The sequence below is a fragment of the Pararge aegeria genome, chromosome 4 (genome assembly GCF_905163445.1).
Source record: "Pararge aegeria chromosome 4, ilParAegt1.1, whole genome shotgun sequence".
NCBI classification, from domain to species: Eukaryota; Metazoa; Arthropoda; class Insecta; order Lepidoptera; family Nymphalidae; genus Pararge; species Pararge aegeria.
Genome location: NC_053183.1, coordinates 2,643,969 through 2,663,572, shown reverse-complemented (window position 1 = coordinate 2,663,572; position 19,604 = coordinate 2,643,969). Strand labels below are relative to the sequence as shown.

The window sequence follows — 19,604 nt, the reverse complement described above, 5'->3', positions numbered from 1 at the left end:
GGTGGTGTAATTTAGTGTACGCAGTGGTTTTTGGCATATATAATCGGCACGCCACTGACTGTTCGAATGCATTTTTAAGTATTAGGTACCTATCACATTTACGGGCAATAACCTAGCTCGTCAGCTCCTAGTGCTCTCCGAATCACGAGGGTGGACAATCCAAATTTCTTAACTGCAGAATTTTTGACAGGCATATTTTCCGGTGCACCTGGGAATCGAACTTATGACCTTAGTCAAACATGCTTTCCGTAAGACCAGCGAGTCTTCATTATTTGTACGTAATTTTGACGGCCGATTGGCGCAGTGGGCAGCGACCCTGCTTTCTGAGTCCAAGGCCGTGGGTTCGATTCCCACAACTGGATAATATTTGTGTGATGAACATGAATGTTTTTCAGTGTCTGGGTGTTTATCTATATATTATAAGTATTTAAGTATATTATTCATCAGTTATCTTATTACCCATAACACAAGTTACGCTTACTTTGGGCTAGATGGCGATGTGTGTATTATCGTAGTATATTTATTTATTTATTTATTTAGATTAATTTTGTAGGCACTTAAACTGGTCTCTCAAATTATTGTTTCTGGAATCAAACGCCCCTAATTTCCGTGCCCAGAAAACTGCCCCGGGCGCCAATCACAACCGTATTAGGTTAGGAATATTATACCATTACGTCATTATGTTCTGGACTGTGGTAATGGTTAGAAACCTCTGCAGGGGTCGGCCATCTTTGTTTCACGATACCTCGCGGCTGTAGTAAAATGGAGAGCTTTACTTAGTAATCTAATTCGCTTAGGTAATTCATAGGTATCCTTATACTAAGGTGATATACAATTTTATAATAAACATGTAAGTTTGTCTGTTTGGTTGAACACGCTAATCGCAGGAACTACCTAGAATGTTTAGCCTAAAACCTAGAATGTTTTTTATGAATTAAATTATTATAAATAAATTATAATATTTATCTTAATTTTAATAAAATATTATTTATCAATCTGTTATAATAGCTTAATCCATATTTACATTATCATTTTTAATAGTTTTTAGTTAAATACTTTTATTTTTACTACTTAATTTTTTAATAATGTGACCGGAGATAACAACGATAATGCTGTATACGCCTATAATTGATTATTGTAATGGCACTAGACAGAATTTGTAATTCTAACACATTTTTTTTTTTATGAATGTAGTTACAATTAATTGCTGGTGTGTCTTATGAATAAATAAATAAACTACTGGGAAATAATTTTTTTTTTTGTGTTCGATAATCAATTTATCGAGGATGTCTATAAAATAAAATCTCCCTACAACCAATGGAAGAGGATCATCAATGACAAACATTGCAAATAAGCTCTCAAAAATTTAACTTTTTTAAAGCTTACATTGCGTGGTTACGTAAGAGTTAAGTTACGCAAAACTTATATAACTTGAGTAAAAATCATGCATGAAGAAATTGTTTCCTTTTCAAAGTTCTAACAAAAATCTGCGATAGCTAATGCTACTCTCAAACCAAATCAAATTTGACCACTTAATCAAATTTGTTTTGAAATAATGCAAATAAATACGTTATAAAACACAATTAGAATGGAACGAAACTTTTTCGATCGCTAGTAGTAAACGACTAAATTTTAATACAACGCAGTTTTATTTTCGAAGACCAATGCATGGTTTCTACCCCTATAACGACAAAACCACCTACCGTAAAGACCTTCCTACTATACGCATTAAAATTTTGGGAGACATGTCGAACAGTTGTTTCAACTTCTAAATAAAATTGTGCTATTTTTATAGGTGCCTAACCTATAAAAACATATATTTTGTTCACTATACTGTACTTATGTTATGTATGTATCCTCTTTGGTAAACTTGATTACTCTTTATCAATAAAAAAAAGTTATTATAAGCACATAAGGGATCAAGCAAAGGTTTTATACTTAGCAAACTCTAGCGAGCGACAGATAAAAAAGCGCGTAAGTATAAAATATCGATTGGTCGCAGCGGGTTCTCGCGGTATCCACTGTAAATAATGATGCATTAACTAATCCCAAGTTAAAGGACGAAATAAAAAGGTGCAAGCTTTATGCCAAGAGCCCAAGACTACGTTTGCAACATACAAAACAAATAATTTGTTACTATCCTAGGCTCAATCTCATTTTAAGTTTTAATTTAAAACTTACCCACGTGTTATGAATTTATCACCGCTAAATTATTGCACATTTTTTTTTTGTATTTATTCGAATGTACAACGAACTCCCAAAAAACTTTTTGGTTAGTGAATGGTGTAAAATAAATGTGTACATTTATTTACTCATTCACCTGCTGTTTTTTAATTTACCTATCATATCACGTGCATGTCACCTATCCATACTAGCATATCAACAAATTTGGAAAAGTGTGTCTGTTTATTACGATGCTCCCGAAATATGGCCCACAGATAGCTTTAATACTGGTTATGGTCTTATAATACTTCTGATCCCGGAGAAGCAGTTGATAACTTTTTTCGCAAGATTTAAGAATATTAAACTTAGCACCGCTGCTTAATTTGATCTAAAAAAATAGGATAGATTGCATCCTGGACACAGAAATAAGATTATTTTAGCCCAGTAAAACAAATTTTTCCAAAGTGATTTTTTGTAGTAAAATCAAAACACGTTTGGTTTATTTGTATACAAATCCGGCTTCCGCTCGCTCGTTTAAATTTTTGTCAGTTAGGTCTCCAACTATGATCACATACCTACAAGGGCTTTATAACTGGGACACACGGCGCCAATTTCCTATATATCGAAAAACCAAATATTAAACTCTTCGGTGTGACCCGGGAACCGAACCTAGGACTTCCTTGTGATTCCTAGTCAGACACGTCAACCAACCAATGAGGCATTTAGACCAAATATAACGTCATTAACGTCAACAAATCACTCAACAAAGCCAAGCAAACAACGTTGCCTCTCAATCTCCGAACAGAAAGACGAAAGGACTCGACAGCAGCGCTCCAATAAAAAATGTGAAAAAAAACAACAAAATCTCATTACCATTCCGGAGTTAACGGCTTACTCTGGGAATTAGTTTCGTTAATAACGAGGGAATAGTGAAGCTTTTATGAGCTTAAGCTTTATGGTGCAAGTTAAAAACTTAGACCGATTTATGCACTTATTTTTAAACGACTACGGAGACGTAAACTTTATTTTATCAGTTTATTTTTCGTTCATACTTATGACGGCCGACTGGGGTAGTGGGCAGAGCCCAATATTACACATGTTTAGTCGCAGTCTACGACATGCAAATCTTAGAGTAAAGAGGGATATTAATTTATTGTACATCACCTCAATATTCACGTACGCTCTATTGCGAATATATTAAAAGAAATAAAAATTTTAATTATAAGAATGGCATATGTACACTATGATAGATTTTTGTTTATTTATTGACATAAAAGTTTACAAAAAAATGCTTATAGGTTGCTTATAGGTATAACCACCCAGGTTTCTAATATAAATATCAGCATATAAGATCAACTTAAACAACTGGAAGGATTGGGCAAATGTTACTATAACTAAAGATAGCTAATATATAGTAGGCGTGAGCTAGAATTCGCTCCAAAATAGGAATTCAAAATTGTAGTCATCAAACATTAACGTTTAAGGGTCAAGTCGACCCGTGAAATGGTCTTTTGTTCGATTTATAATAGTGAGTGTATACCGACCCCCTTCAGGTGATTTTAGCGATTTCGAGAATGTCATGGAGGATGTACTAAAGCGCTTGTGTCTTTCTACTAAAAAAGTAATTGTATGTGGCGATTTCAATGTCGACATTTTACTAGAAAATGCAACAACTGCTAGATTGCTTTACTTATTTAAATGTTTTAATTTGTGTCACACTTTTAGTGAACCTACTAGAGTAACTGCAACTTCAGCATCCTGCTTAGATAATATTTTTTTCAATTGTGACATTTTAGATAAAAGAATAATTAATAATTTAAGGTCAGATCATTGTGGTCAACTTATTACTGTTTTAAATACTATCAATAAAAGCAGACAGATTATAAAGTGTAGGCCAATAACTAAGACTAAATTAATGCGATTCAAACGTGAAATTACTGCGAAAATCCCTGGTATTGCGTGCGAACATTTTCATCCGGACAGTCTTTATAGTGCACTATTTAATACTATAAACAACGAATTTAATAGAGTATTCAACTTTAAGCACATCAATGTCAGTAATAAATTAAAATTTAGTGACTGGGCTACTGTAGGTATATATAAAAGTAGGGAGAAGTTGTATGAGCTGTATGATGAAAAACAATTTAATCATACTCCAACTTTCGTAGAACACGTAAAAAAATACTCTAAAATATTTAAGAATGTTTGCACTAATGCGAAATCGCTACACATTAAATATAGTATAATGAAATCTGATAACAAAATACAAACAACCTGGAAAATAGTTAATTACGAGTCAGGAAAAACTAAATCTCGTGATGTGGATTTTGAACTTATTGTTGATAACAATAAAGTGACGTCTGACAGGGAGGTTGCTAATACTTTCGAAAACTTCTTTCAGAATGTTCCCATTTTGTTAACAGATTCTCTAAGCTCTTCACCAATAGCAGCTCAGCGTATATTGAGAGATAATGTTAAAGAGTGCAATGTTTTATTTAATTTTAAACATATATCTGCAATAGATATTGTAAAGAATTTCAGGTTATTAAAGTTGAAAAAAACCGGTGATCTGTGGGGTATGTCGGTGATGGTCATTTCTAACATTATTGACGTTATTGCCCCTTATGTAATTTTTAATGAATGTGTTGATATGGGTATTTTTCCGAACCTAATGAAATGTAGTAAATTAATACCCCTTTTTAAATCCGGTCATAAAAATGACCTTAACAATTACAGGCCTATTTCAATCTTGCCAACTCTTAGTAAGGTCTTTGAAAAAATTATACTTTATCAACTTTTAAATCATTTTAATGTAAATAACTTACTTCATCCGGAGCAGTACGGCTTCACTAAAGGTCGTAGTACAACGGATGCAGGCGCAAGACTCATAAAGCATATTTACGATGCCTGGGAACGTTCGCAGAATGCCATTGGTGTTTTCTGTGATCTGTCCAAAGCATTCGATTGCGTTGAACACAAAACGTTGTTATTAAAACTAAGCCACTATGGCATCAAAAACGTTGCACTCAATTTAATTGCCTCTTATCTAAGTGATAGAGTTCAAAGGGTATGCGTAAAAGACATAAAGTCTAAGGGATCATCTGCCTTAATGGGTGTCCCACAAGGCTCAATTTTGGGTCCCTTATTGTTTCTGGTGTATATAAATGATCTGCCACACCATGTCAGGGGCACTTGTGAGATTGTACTGTTCGCAGATGATACATCTCTCATTTTTAAGACTGATAGAAACAAAGATAATTTTGACGACGTAAACCGTGCTTTGTCACATGTGTCAGACTGGTTTACTGTTAATAACTTACTTTTAAATGCAAAAAAAACTAAGTGTTTGGAATTTGTTTTGCCTAACGTAAAAAAAATTGATAAAAACATCATAATAAATGGAGAAACACTTAAAATAGAAAACTCCACTGTTTTTCTAGGAGTGACCTTAGATTGTAAACTACAGTGGGGTACCCATATAGAAAGCCTAGCGAGTAAACTCAGCTCAGCTGCATATGCAATCAGGAAAATTAGACAGCTTACCGATGTTGAAACAGCTAGGCTTGTTTATTTCGCATACTTTCACAGTATTATGTCCTATGGGATCTTGCTGTGGGGAAAAGCTGCAGATATTGAAAGTATATTTATACTACAGAAAAGAGCCGTACGATCAATATATAAACTTGGATCACGCGAATCGCTTCGTGAAAAATTTAAACAAATAGGTATTCTTACAGTAGCTTCGCAATACATTTATAGTAATATAGTCTTTGTGAGGCAAAATATTAATCTTTATAAATCAAAAGCTGAAATTAACAATCGACTTACCAGAAACGGTCATAAATTAGTGATATCTGCATATCGTCTGCGAAAGGTGCAGAACTCCTTTGTGGGGTTGAGTATACGCTTTTACAACATGATTCCTAAGGAAATTCTTGACCTACCAATGCATACATTTAAAAAATGTGTAAAAACGCATCTAGTACAGCGAGGTTACTATACATTTGATGAATTCCTCAATGACAAGGTAGAATGGAAGCAGCCAGCCTCGCTCTCATCTCCCGCAAGATAGCAAAATGATTGTAAATGTTGATGTTGGAAAAGAGCAACTACTGAGTTTCTTGCCGGCTCTTCTCGGTAGAATCTGCTTTCCGAACCGGTGGTAGAGTCACACAAACATGCATACTTGACGTTTCAAAAGTGCTTATAAAGTAGGCCTACTTGAAATAAATGAATTTGAATTTGTTCTTTTATTTTATATAAAATGGTAAAAGAGTGTCGAATTCTGAAAATTAAAAATAAAATAATGATGATATAAATGGCATTAGTGATGCATATAAAAAAATTAAACATATACACAATACCAAAAAGATCTAAAAGGTAAATATTTGCAATACGAATCCTGCTATACAGAGGAAACGACAGAAAAACTCCTACCTATACTTACCTTACTTTAAACCAAATACAGAAAACCAACAAAGAACCAGAACGTAGAATATTTATTTTTAATTGGAATCCTGCTAATTACCAGTAGGAATGAAAAAAAACCTACGAAAATATATTACAGGTAGAGTAAAAGTTATTATCAAATTGGAAACCTTCAATATTGGGTAATTAAATAATAAAATAAAAAACTTCGACCAACATCTTAAGAAGCTTTCGCTTGGTTGTTGGATCAAGGGTCGGATACAGAAGGCAGTAGTCCTTGAAACGGCGCGTATTGTGAGGAGGTTCCTCACTCTGGAGCCCTGACCGCCGATTCCTTGGGCATTCAAAAGCTCCGCAAGCGGAGGGTGGATGTTTTTTTTATAAATTTTTAATAGTGTTTTTTATTTTATTTTTAAGCATTGTTAAGAATTGAGAAAAAAAATGAAAAAGTATAAATGATAGATGAAAATAAAATACATAAACGAAACAGAGATTTAACACTTAGATTAAAAGTGAGTTACACAAAAACCGCTTTATCTCATTACTTGAGTCTCGCACGTGGGGTATATGAGGCCAAAAGTCCGACTTAGTAACATTCCAGCTTGAGCTATATGGGTAGCTCGTAGGCTTAACTTAGAATGTATGAATGGCCAGAAATTAAACTTTTGGAATCCGAGATTGGAAAGCACGACTTCTGTTTCTTTTACTCAAAGTATTTTAAACTTGTTTAATCTTCATCCTAACTAATAGTATAAATGTAAGTGTGTTTGTTAGCTTTTTGTCCTTTCTTCACGACCTAACTAAGCTACCAATTCACTGACTGATTTCTGGCATACAATTAGTTAAAATCACGGAGAGTAACATAACCTTCTTATTCCAACAGAATTTGTAAAGTAAGAAATATTATTTTTTAGTTCTTACGACGATCTTGATGACATTCAACTAATAAGTTTCATCCTGGAGATGGAGTTATTGAAAAGTATACTTTTAATCACCCGCGTAATGTTCCCGGCGAATTTGAAAAATAGCATTTGTTTTACAGCTGACGAAGTTTGGGAAAAATTTTAGCATGTAACCTGGAGACCGATATATTATCAAAATTAAGCTTAATTTTCTATACCTACTCCGCGAAAATCAGAAGAATCTGTATGGTGTAATTTATAATTTCTTCAATCCTTATATTCCACACCGAACAGATCTCCGGCAATGTACCCTCTACGCAAGTTTCGCTCCGAAACCGAGGCATCCTCAGGCGATGTTATACTTCACAATGCATATTATTGTTAAGATTATTTTTAGGATATAGGAATAATTGATAGGATAATTTTTATCCTGGGAGATAACCTACGCGATCGAAAACGCGGACGGTAAAATTCGTAAGAATTTTGATAACGCTATAATAGTTTTAGGACAACTTTTGTTAGTTAAATAAATAAATAAAATACGGTAGAAACAAAAAAAACGATCCCGCTGGATCCCATAACTTAGAGCTGGTCTCCCGCCAATTTACCGTCGTCGTCGGCGGGATTCGAGGCGGAAACTCAAGTGGTAGGCGCATTCCGCACCAGCCCAGCCTGTGAATAGCGCGTTAGATGCACTTAGAATGCTTGAATGGCGGCCTGTTTAACCCTGTTCGAGGCTTAAGCTGCGCTCACATCACATAACCATCTCATTCAACCCAACGGTCACTCATTATGTTCTCTGCAGTTTTGTTGCCTTGCAGATTAGGCCGCCGCACACGAAACAAATTACCACACAACATTACTGGCTACTAGTGTTTCAGAGCATTAGCCATAAATTTAATATGTTACTATCATAGCATTGGCACGGTAGAAATATCCCGAGACTACTTCAATGTTGGTTGGATCGTTTAACTTCGTCCATTTATACTCCCTTGCCAATGAAAATGGTAACTTTTCGTCATTTTACTAAGCTAAGTTTCAGACTTTACCTGCAACTGCAAAAGGAGCTCCATCGTTCGTTTATTCGTTTCATTTATACCCATGTTCGGTTCAAGCACTGCTCCGTTCTTGACGAAATTTGGTAAAGAGCTCGCTTCCTGGAGAAGGACAAAGGACTTTTTAACCCGAAGAATATCCTGGGAATTTGTTGCCCATGTACGCTTAGGAAATACAACGACACTGACCAAATTTTGCTTGCATTTGCGCCTCAGTTTTCAAATTGGGCTTAAAAGCTAATTCGAAAAAGATCTATTCTTTACATATTACAGTGTCAGTGATTCTTTATAATCTTTATTCTTTATATTCTTTATAAAGAACTAGCGTACACAGCCCGCTTCGCCGGGCTAGATTTTGCTTTATTTTATTTAAACAATAAACTTACATCATTAAATTTTTAATTTATATTAAATCATTTATTTCTCTCCGTATTCATTCCCTTCTATTATCTTCTCGAGCGGGTGAAGATCATTATCTACACCCATGTACACCCAACAATAGAATATCATCATAGTAAATAAAAGCTGTATTTGATAGTTTGACAGTTCAAAAATAGGAGTGCTCCGATCGTCACCAAACTTTACAGGATTACTCGCCAGGTCAATCCGGAGATTCCCTGAAAGTTTCATTGAAATCGGCCCAGCCAGCGGAGCCTGTACGGAACATACCAACACACTTTCTCTTTTATATGTATAGATAGAAGATAGATAGATGAGGGCACTTTTCCTATAGCCTTCTGATGTATCTCAAATCAACCCGACGCTCTGATGTAGATCCAGCTTTACATATTTTTGTCTACATGAGATTAACAAATGTTTACGAGTGTAAAATCCTACTAAATCACTCGTTACGAGAAGATTGCCGACATTAAAACATCAAGTAGTAGCCACCATACGCACTAAAACTACCAGTTTGTCTGTATTTATGTCTGCTTGTTACATTTTTATGACAGCATCGTAAGTTTTTTAGACAGAAAGCTACTTTTTAAATGACTTCGTAAATTTGAGGTTTAGATAGGAATCCTTTTGAAGGTATTTTGGTATGCTTAGATATATGTTTCACGTAGGGTACCGATTTAAATCTTCAGAACGGAATCACGGATTTCTTTTCTTGCAACTACAGAAAATAATGTGTCATGAGTATCCTTTGTACCTTAAAATAAAGAAAAAAAAAGCAATTTCAGCACACAGCTCCGAATTAGAATGTTTATACTGTCGTGCCTCGGAAAGGTAAGCTACCTACCCCAGTTATAATATGAGGATTTTAACGATATTTGAGATATATCCTTATAGGTGACAAAATATCTAAGAACTAATCTTGGTCAACACATTACATTTATTTTAATTTTTTTAGCTGTTTCCAGCAGCTAAAAAAATTAAAATAAATGTAATGTGTAGCAGACAATAAATAATACATAACTATGCTGTGTATTATTTATTCTTAGTCTTACGCATGAGTGAGAGCTACTTCGAACTTTATCTCCAAACGTTAATCGTTAAATGATCGCCTTACGTGCGAAATCCAGGGGAACTTAAGTTTTATAGCCGCGTTGAAACTATATATTGCCAACTATTTGGTACCGCGTGGTGAGGGTGAATACAGATGTCACCACCCTCGACTGTCGACTCAGGCGGATACAACGGACAACTGGCTATATAGTCATGGCAGCTTGTTAAAATAAAATGACTCGTCATGCAATAAATAATACATAACTGTGATAGAGCTACCTCGATCCTTATCTACAATCGATAGATAACTAACTGCCTTGCGTGCGAAATCAAGAGGCACTTAAGTTTTTACGGTCTTGTAAAAAATATATGTTGACAGCTGGTATAAAAGCGACTAGAGTTTAGACTCATTCAGCTGGCGATGGATAGAGCTATACTCGTATGAGTTTCGGTCTGCTCTTCATGATCAATGTTAAAACTAGAAGCAAGGTTAGCACCCTAAAACCGAAGTCCAACGAAACCACCTTAACAAAGCAATCGTGCTGTAAGTCAGAGGCGAGAAAAGAACATATTACATGCCTCAGTATTAATGGTCACATTCACTGTCGCGACGCTGTCTAAACATTGTCGGCATTTAACATAAGATTAAAGGCGCCGTTTACAGTAGTATCCCTTCTTTTTACTGTGCTAAAGAAGAAGTAAGGGGACATAAGATGTTGAGTTGGGTACTCAATCGGGTATCATGGGGGGAAAAGCAGGTTTTGGTCAAATATCATTTAATATTTTTATCCCCAAAACACTCCAAAAATGCGACAAAAGTGGGTTAAATCTAGTAGAACATTTTAAAGAATCGAATAACATTTTTTTTTAATCGATCCATTGCAATCAAGTCGAGATTTACATTAAAAATGTGTATAGATATAGGTAGGTAGACATTAAAACTATTGCACGCAAATATATTAAAAACAAACCATATACATCGAAATAATACTTACACAAACATTGGTATGTTCGGTTTCGGTTCAACAATTGGCGGTTCCGAAAAATCACCTCAAGTATGCGTTCGTACCGATTGCTCAACCAGTTGTCAAGTTAAAGTGACAATGGGTGAGGCACATATCGAAGGATTAGGATCGATAGGTGCCGGAATGGCGACCCAGCACCAGATACATTTCCAGCGTTGGTAGACCCCCACTAGTTGGACAGACAACGTTTACACAATCGGAAGGAGCCGTTGGCACAAGCTGGTTTAAGGTCATAAACCGTCATCTATATATTATCATCGTCATATAGTTATTAACTTAGAATTTTCCTCGTGCGATAAAATAACATAAAATTACGTAGGAGAGTATGTAAGTACACGTGGAAGACATAAATTTAATAACATACATTCCTAACTAAGTAGTTGTTTTGTTCTTATAATGCAAAAATGTTTTTCTTTTTTTTTTTTTATTGTCAGTGATCTTTATTCACAAAATTAACATATTTTGTGAATTTCATGCAAAAGCTTACCAAAGTTACTTCGTAATCAGTCGATTTACATATTTTTTTTATAATTATGTTAGTAATTTTTAACCTTAGTTATTTTTGTTTGTAAATATTATTAAGTAGTTAGAAAAAGTTGAGAATTTATTTACATAGGCTGGTGATATTCGTAGATCGTAAAATACCTATTGCTATGAAGTCAAACCTATTCGATGTAGGTAGATATTGCTTTAATGAGTTTCGTTTTTGCTTCTTACAAAAACGTGATTCGCATAACGTAACTCTATGTTATGTATAAATATTAATTAGTACCTACTTTTAGTTTCTAACTCCTATTATGGTATTGTGTGTATACAATTATTACGTTTTTTATCTTTACGTATACGAATTGAAAACCATGCTCCCTAAGTAATCTAACCACTAAAGTTTGGATGGAGGTTGTGTTGGAGGAACAGATGTGAATGAAACTTTGTACAGAGGTAGTTTATTGTTTGGAATAGAACATAGATAATATTATAATAAATTGAGTGTGTGAGAGAATCGAAAGTATGTCTGTATGATATTTTACTACCGATGGTAAGCTAAACAGCTACAGAAAAGGTACTTATGAGATTACGTTACTAGGTTAACAAGAAAAACAGGAGGTGCCTAATATAAATCACGAAACCAACTAACATCAAACTAAAATATTTATATTTAACCAATAAGTATTTTGGACTAGAAATAGTTTCTAAAAACACGTCAAAGATGAACGCATTAACGGCCCACTATTCACGGGGCAAGAGTTTCCTCTCAGAATTAGAAGAGTTGTAAATTACTTAAAAATCAGAAATTTTCATATAAATTTTCTTTCCCAATTTAATGCCTATGGAGTTGGAATTTTTAAAATATGTGAAACACGTATTTCTTTCTTTTTAATCGAAAACCTAAAATCAAAGTTTCATGGAATTAACTTGAAAGATGAATGATAAATGAAGGATTTTATACAAACTTTTATCTCCCATTTAACTCTCAGGGTTGGAATTTTCAAAAATCTTTTCTTTGCGGATTCCTACATTGTTATAACTATCTTTGTGCAAAAAAAATTTCAGCCCGATTCGTCAGGAGCTGTACGTTGATAGAGTCAGTAACTCAGTCAGTCACCTTTTCCTTCTATATATGTAGAAGAAGACTAGCTGTTGCCCGCGTTATTCGTTTAAAGCGTTTATTAAAGTTTTTACACATCACGTGGAAACCGTTAGTTTTCCTGATATAAAAGTTAACCTAACTAACAAACACACATTATGAAAGGATAAGATTAACGTGATTTTTAACATTTTTATGTATTCAACAAAAAAAACTATTATACCTACCTAGTGTAAAAGAATACTTTAGTGAGAGTAATATAGCTACTCAGTTAACTTTTGTTACTTTATAACCGCATTTTTAATTATAATATTTATTATTTGCCTAATTAATTTATTAAAATAACGTTATTACTTATTTCTGATTATTGTATTTTTATTCTTTAAATTGTAATGTCATTTATATATTTTTTTTTCTAATATTTGCACACTGTCTGTGACAGTCGATTGTGAAGGGTATTTTTAATGAAATGTTTACTTGTTATGTACCCACAATTTGGCAAATAAATTAAAATTATTATTTTGCTAAAAGTAGGTTGTAACTATCTACTTATCTGAATGCATTATGCATAATATAAAAAGATTTCATAATTTAAATAAAACATAAATCATAGACTCATCTTCATTCCACCGGTCGCGGAAGCGGTCACAGCTGGCCGATTTTGATAATAACTATGCTCAATAAAAAAACCTTCGTCGCGCAGACCTTATAATATTTTCGCGAGGTCACGTATTAGGTAACGCAACGGGTAATGAATAGCTTACAAAACTTAGCGCAGTGAACGTAAAGGCTCGTTCATTCAAAATAAAGAGGTACCTAGGAAATTGGTTGTGAATGAATACAATTTAATTAAAGTAGGTACATACTTTTGTGGGCCAATAGGCAGATCTATTTTAGATGAAAATATTAGATCTAGCTTTGCGAGGAGGATTCAGTCGCATTCAATTTAAAAAAAATCAAAAAGCCAGTGGGTTAGGCTTTTTGATTTTTTTTGACAAGAGCTTACAAAAGATTTTTGTTAAAATTGGTTTGTTAGTTGCGCGATTGCGCGTTAAAACGTAGAAAACGTTCAGGTTTATTTAAGAAGATTTAAATACAATAAATAGAGCATTAAAATACTCCGTAGGATAATAGGGATTAAGTTTAATTAAGGTTCCTAATAATCGGATAGCACGAATCTCATAAAAAAAATGCTGTGTTGCTTGTATCACAAGAAAACAAAAAAAAACAACTATATATAAGTATAATGTTAAGCCGAACTCTATCTAGAGCCATAAATGTAACAATATTCAAGTAGACAGAGCACAACAATATAGACTTCGCACTTTTTGCCGCTCACTTATAATAGTTTTCCTTTACGTTCCGCTTAGATTTCCTAGCGTTCCCACGTTTGAAAAATATTAGAACTACTTTAGGATGTTTAATAAGAGTTGAACAAACCTCTTTTGAGTCGTTGGCTGTATACGGTCCGGTCCAATCGTGTGTAAATTAAAAAAGTAAACAATCACAGATTATGAAACACTTTTGTAACGGCACGTTCGACACAGTTCGCGATCGATCGATGGAGTCGAGTTGGTACACGATTGACGTGCGCGCACGCAAGGCGATCCGCACTGACTGCTGGCACTGCTAACGCACGCAATGGTGAATGTATGACCTTCCTGCCTACAGAAATTAGACGCCTTTAGTATTTCCATTAAGGAAACCTACCCAAAATTATTGGTTCATATCTACATTTGTCCTTTCTAAATAATATTTCATAACAGCTTGCCATAATGTACTCTTGAACAAAAGCATCCCCTATGCTTTCTAAAAGGTATCGCGTGAACAATGTTTTATGCAACATTAGATATCAACGCGCTACCATCTCATTTTCACTGATATCCGGGAATTGCCGTTTTTTCGACGGTTAATATTAGTTTAATACTAATATCATCTATTGAAAAACCGTAATTAATAAATATAGGTAAAAGTGTCTATATATTTTTCTCATTATATTCATTATAATCTAAGAAAATTAAAACAATAGTCTCATCTCTACATTTTTTTTTTCAAAATGCTCCGGAGATCTGCTCTTACAAAATAAACTCTTCACATTTCTTAAGATAATAATAGGGTGACAACGGGCCCTGTAACTAAGCGTCCGCTTTTCATCTGTCAGTTCGTTGTCTGTTCGTTTGTGTGCGGACTGTATATCACAAACCGTAATTAATAGAGTTTGAATATTCACAAAATGTGGCGCTAGACAAAAAATAATAAAATACCATTTTTTATTTTTATAGACAAGTTGACAAATTTTAATACTACTATAACTAGTTTTATTTATCATAACCTTTGTTACGAAAGACATACTCCTAGTAACACTTTTTCATACTAGTCTAGATAAGGTAGGCACCTATAAAATACATAATAGTAGATAAATTATAGTACCTAAATGGTAAACATCGTCCTCAGCTTATTTATTGTCTCCTGACCAGCAGTCCTCTCAGGCCTCTCACATGTCAGGGAGAGACTTAGAGCAATGGCAAATTAGCAGGATTTATAGGTTTTTTTTACATACCGCTGATAATACCTAGTGCTTCCGGCTTGACGTGCTCTTCGAGGCACGGCATTGTGTTAGCAATATTCAAATATTTATTTCATTCCATTACAAGTTAGCCCTTGAATACAAGCTCATCTGCTGGTAAATGATAATGCAGTCTTAAATGGTAGCAGGCTAACCCTATACCCCTTATCGGTAGCTCGACATCGTACCGAAACGCTAGAAAAAGCTTGGTGGCACGTATTTGACGGCCTCTATTAAGCAAGTCTTCCACCAGACCAGACCAGAGAAAATTTGGAAACTATTAATTTAGATTATTGTAAGGTGTGCCTTGCTAGTCATAATGACTGATATTATATATATGATACTTTATATGTATATACGTACCGTGGGAATTTTTGTTTTTTTTTCTACTTTTGTATGTAGGAAAACAATATTTATTCAGCAAAGTAGCGGTATTTATTCAGCGAAGATTATAAGATGCTTTTTTTTTCATTACCTACATTTATTTATAGTTTACTAAAGTTTGCTCGCGAACCATTTGCCTAGATTTGTTTTCTCGGGATTATAATAACATCAGGCGCTCAGCGGCTAAGATAAGTGAAATAATAATATGATTTATTTTAGTGCTAAAGGTTGAACAGACTATAAGCCAGAGCAGTAAAGTGGATAATTAAAAAGCAGCTTATCAGTAAGGTGTCAGTGTCAACTGTCACTTGTATGTATTATTTATTTTCCAAGTCTGTGATTGATTGGCGGGAAACTTCGAATTTGGCGGACGTGGTTTTTTTAGATTTTAATTTTTAATTATGAATTGAATTGTAAAACTGGGGACTTCGCAGCGTTGGCCTTGGTCGACACACGTGTAGTGATTTTCGGTGTTGTTTTTAGTGAAAAGTAGCCGATTTTTGTGTTTTTTTTTAACAACCGTTTTGGTGGTGGTGAGTGTTTATATTAATAGGGATGGAGCTAGATACTCCTCCGGAGCCTCCAGACCCTGACGGGTCTCGAATCTTCACGAATGAGGATGCACCTCGCGCGTCTAGCCAAACATCAAGAAAACGCCCAGTGGACACTGAAAAGTCCGCTAGCGTAACATTCAAGAAAAAAACTGTAAAAGAGTCATCACAATCGGTTCCGTCGATCCAAACTGTTTTTACGCATCCTTCCTTTGCAGAAGGCCCCGAAAGTTACGATAAGGATGACAAAGGCCCCTTCATAGTCCATGTCTCAAGGGAAATCTCAGATCCATCTGCGGGTACGTCTATCAGAGCACTTAAATTCGGTCAATTTATGCATAAAAACAAGTTCACCAATATTGTAAGTGATGGTGTTAAAAACGTTGGCCGTAACAAGATTAGCGTCGAATTTTCTTCTGCTCAAGCTGCTAACACATTTATAATTAGCCCAATTCTGCCCCTTACGAAATATCAGGCTAAAATCCCAACCTACAATATAACAAGGATGGGTCTAGTGCGAGGTGTCCCTGTAGACTGGTCTATGGAGGAGTTTGTGGAGTCGTTAGAACTACCTGCTGGTTGTGGTGCAGTTCTGAAAGCCCGCCGTTTGAACAGAAAATCGTCAAATGAAGGAACAATAGAATGGCTTCCCACCCAGTCGGTGGTAGTCACTTTTAGGGGTCAGATGCTTCCATCTAAAATTTTCTCATTTTACACCTCTCTCCCAGTAGAACCATACAAATACCCAACAATCCAGTGTCTGAACTGCTGCCGTTTCGGCCATATCAAAGCCCAGTGCAGATCTAAACCTAGGTGTTACAGGTGTGCACAGCCGCACACTGGAGAATCATGTGATGTCATCAAAGAAAAGGCCACGTGTATATATTGCTCAGGTAGTCATTTTGCTTCAGATAAGGAATGTCCGGAATTTACTCGCCAGCAGAATATTAAACTAGCCATGTCCCAGGACAGTGTATCTTATATGGAAGCCTCATTGCGGTTTCCTCCAGTTCACAAATCATATGCGGAGATAGCAAGAGAATTGTTCCCTACTCCAATCTACTTTCCCCTTCCTTCAAATCCTCCCCATCACCCTTCAAACTCTCCCCAACCGAATTCTTTCAATTCACCCCGTAGGTCATACCGGGAAAAAATTATCCGCCCGGCTCGTACCCGAGCTCCCTTAGCGAAGGGTTATGACAAATACGCCCACCGATCCTTTACCAACAGTCCCTCTTCCTCCCTACCTAATGGCTGCGCCCTTGGCAGCAGCCTACCTGACTCTCCCCCATCCCAAAGTAAAATGCTAGAGGTTCTCTCTGAATTCCTTCTGAGTATTGTTGCTCCATGCAGCGAAATTCCACTACCGCCCAACGTTGCACATAACTTATCCCAACTGTTTAATATCCTAAATAATGGCCCCAACAACCTTACTACAATGGAACAGTAAAAGCATCCAACCAAAGAAACAAGATCTTTTATCTTTAATTAACCTGCATAACCCTATCATTGTTGCTATCTGCGAAACATGGCTGAGGCCTGGTTCTCGCTTTCGGGTTCCTGGCTTCTGCTGTGTGCGGGACGACAGGAGTGATGGTTATGCAGGCAGTGCCATTTTTATTCGACACAATCTTCCCTTTTCTTCTATTCCCCTCCCCGCTCACAGTGATCAACTTAATGTTGTTGCTGTGAGGAGTCTAAATATTTCCTTTCTTTCACTGTATATTCCACATCCTAATCCATCCTTGATTCCAGAAATCCGGTCTATCCTATCCTCCCTTCCTACCCCAGTTGTGATTATGGGTGACTTTAATGCTCACCATACTTCTTGGGGGTGTTACTACTGTGATGGGTTTGCTCCGTTATTGATAGACATCTTTGAGGATACTAACCTCTGTATCCTCAATGATGGCACTCCTACCCGTAGAGTCTATCCCTATCAGAACCCAAAATCTGCTATTGATCTATCCCTTTCTTCTCCCTCTCTTGCATCTCAGCTATCCTGGAAAGTCCTACCAAGTACTTTTGGCAGTGATCACTTCCCTATCATCCTATCCCTGAATACTAGATCATTACCACCTTCCAACCCTAGTCCATTATTGAAGTATAAACTGCATAAAGCTGACTGGTCACGTTACGCTCAATCTGTTGATAACATGATAGACTCTTTACCTGATCTTGAGCATTGTGACAATTTATTAACTTGTTATGAGCAATTTGTTAAATATCTTATTTCTTCAGCCGACTCTAATATTCCTTGTAAAAAGTCTTATGCCAAAAATCACTTATCTTCCCCCCCTTGGTGGGATGGGGAATGCACTGATATATTTAACCAAAGAAAGGCTGCAGAAGAAGAATATACAGATAGCATGACAAATGATAACTTTATGAAGTATCAACATTTGGATGCTAAAATAAAAAGGTTAGTGTCTAAAAAGAAAAGGTTCGGTTGGACCAAATTCTGTGAATCACTCGGCCCTAGATCTCCCTCCACTGTCGTGTGGACAAACATGAGGAGATTCCGCCGATCTCTTAACCACACTGACCCAAGTTCCAATAACCCGTCTGAATGGCTTAACTTTTTTACAGACAAGCTCGCTCCGCCTTATGTCCCTCATATGGACGATTTCCCCATTTATACACCTGTGTCCACTGCAGATGAAATGGATGCCCCATTTTCTTTTTCAGAGCTTGAAATTGCTCTAACTGGCCTTAAAGACTCGGCTCCTGGGGAAGATGGTGTACCTTATTCTTTTTTGGCAAAACTAAAAGATAAATCAAAACTATATTTTCTCAACTTAATTAATAGCTTTTTCGAGAGTGGAATAGTTCCAAATTCCTGGAAAACACAACTAGTGATTCCACTACTCAAACCTGGCAAAAATCCATCTGAACCAAACTCATACAGACCTATTGCACTTTCATCCACTTTGGCAAAAGTTAGCGAGATACTCCTCAAAAATCGACTAGAGTGGGTAATGGAAAGTAGGGGAGTACTTTCTCCTTCTCAGTTTGGGTTCCGTAAAGGATTTAGCACTGCAGACAGTCTCAGCATACTCACCACAGACATTCGAACTGCCTTTGGTAGGGGAGAGTACCTTGTGGGTATTTTCCTAGATATTGCCTCTGCATATGACAATGTACTTCTTCCGTTACTCAGGCAAAAATTGCATCAGCTGAGTGTACCGCCAAGGATAACACATTTCATATGTAACCTGCTCTGTGGCAGGTCAGTTGTGGTTAAACAACAGTCATCCTATCTTCCCCCCAGACTAGTCTGGAAAGGACTTCCCCAAGGCTCAGTACTCAGTCCTCTGCTTTACAGCATATACACTCATGACCTAGAATTGTCTGTAAATAACTTTTGTAACATTCTACAGTATGCTGATGATATTGTCCTCTACCACAGCTCGGGCTCAGTAGAGGAAATATCCCAATGTCTAAACTCGGCTTTGTATTACCTAGGACAATGGCTGTCTGACCACGGCTTATCTCT

At 35.9% G+C, this 19,604-nt stretch overlaps 1 protein-coding gene across 3 annotated transcripts in view; it reads right to left on the bottom strand.

Annotated features, from left to right (window-relative positions):
• The window catches only part of LOC120637867, a 115,827-nt gene extending 101,617 nt beyond the window's left edge, over positions 1 to 14,210 (bottom strand). For all 3 annotated transcript variants that reach the window (XM_039909909.1, XM_039909911.1, XM_039909910.1), the window contains exon 1: positions 14,048 to 14,210. The gene's annotated coding sequence lies outside the window, so the exon portion shown is untranslated. The remainder of the gene's footprint in view (positions 1 to 14,047) is intronic.
• Between the last annotated feature and the right edge of the window lie 5,394 nt (positions 14,211 to 19,604).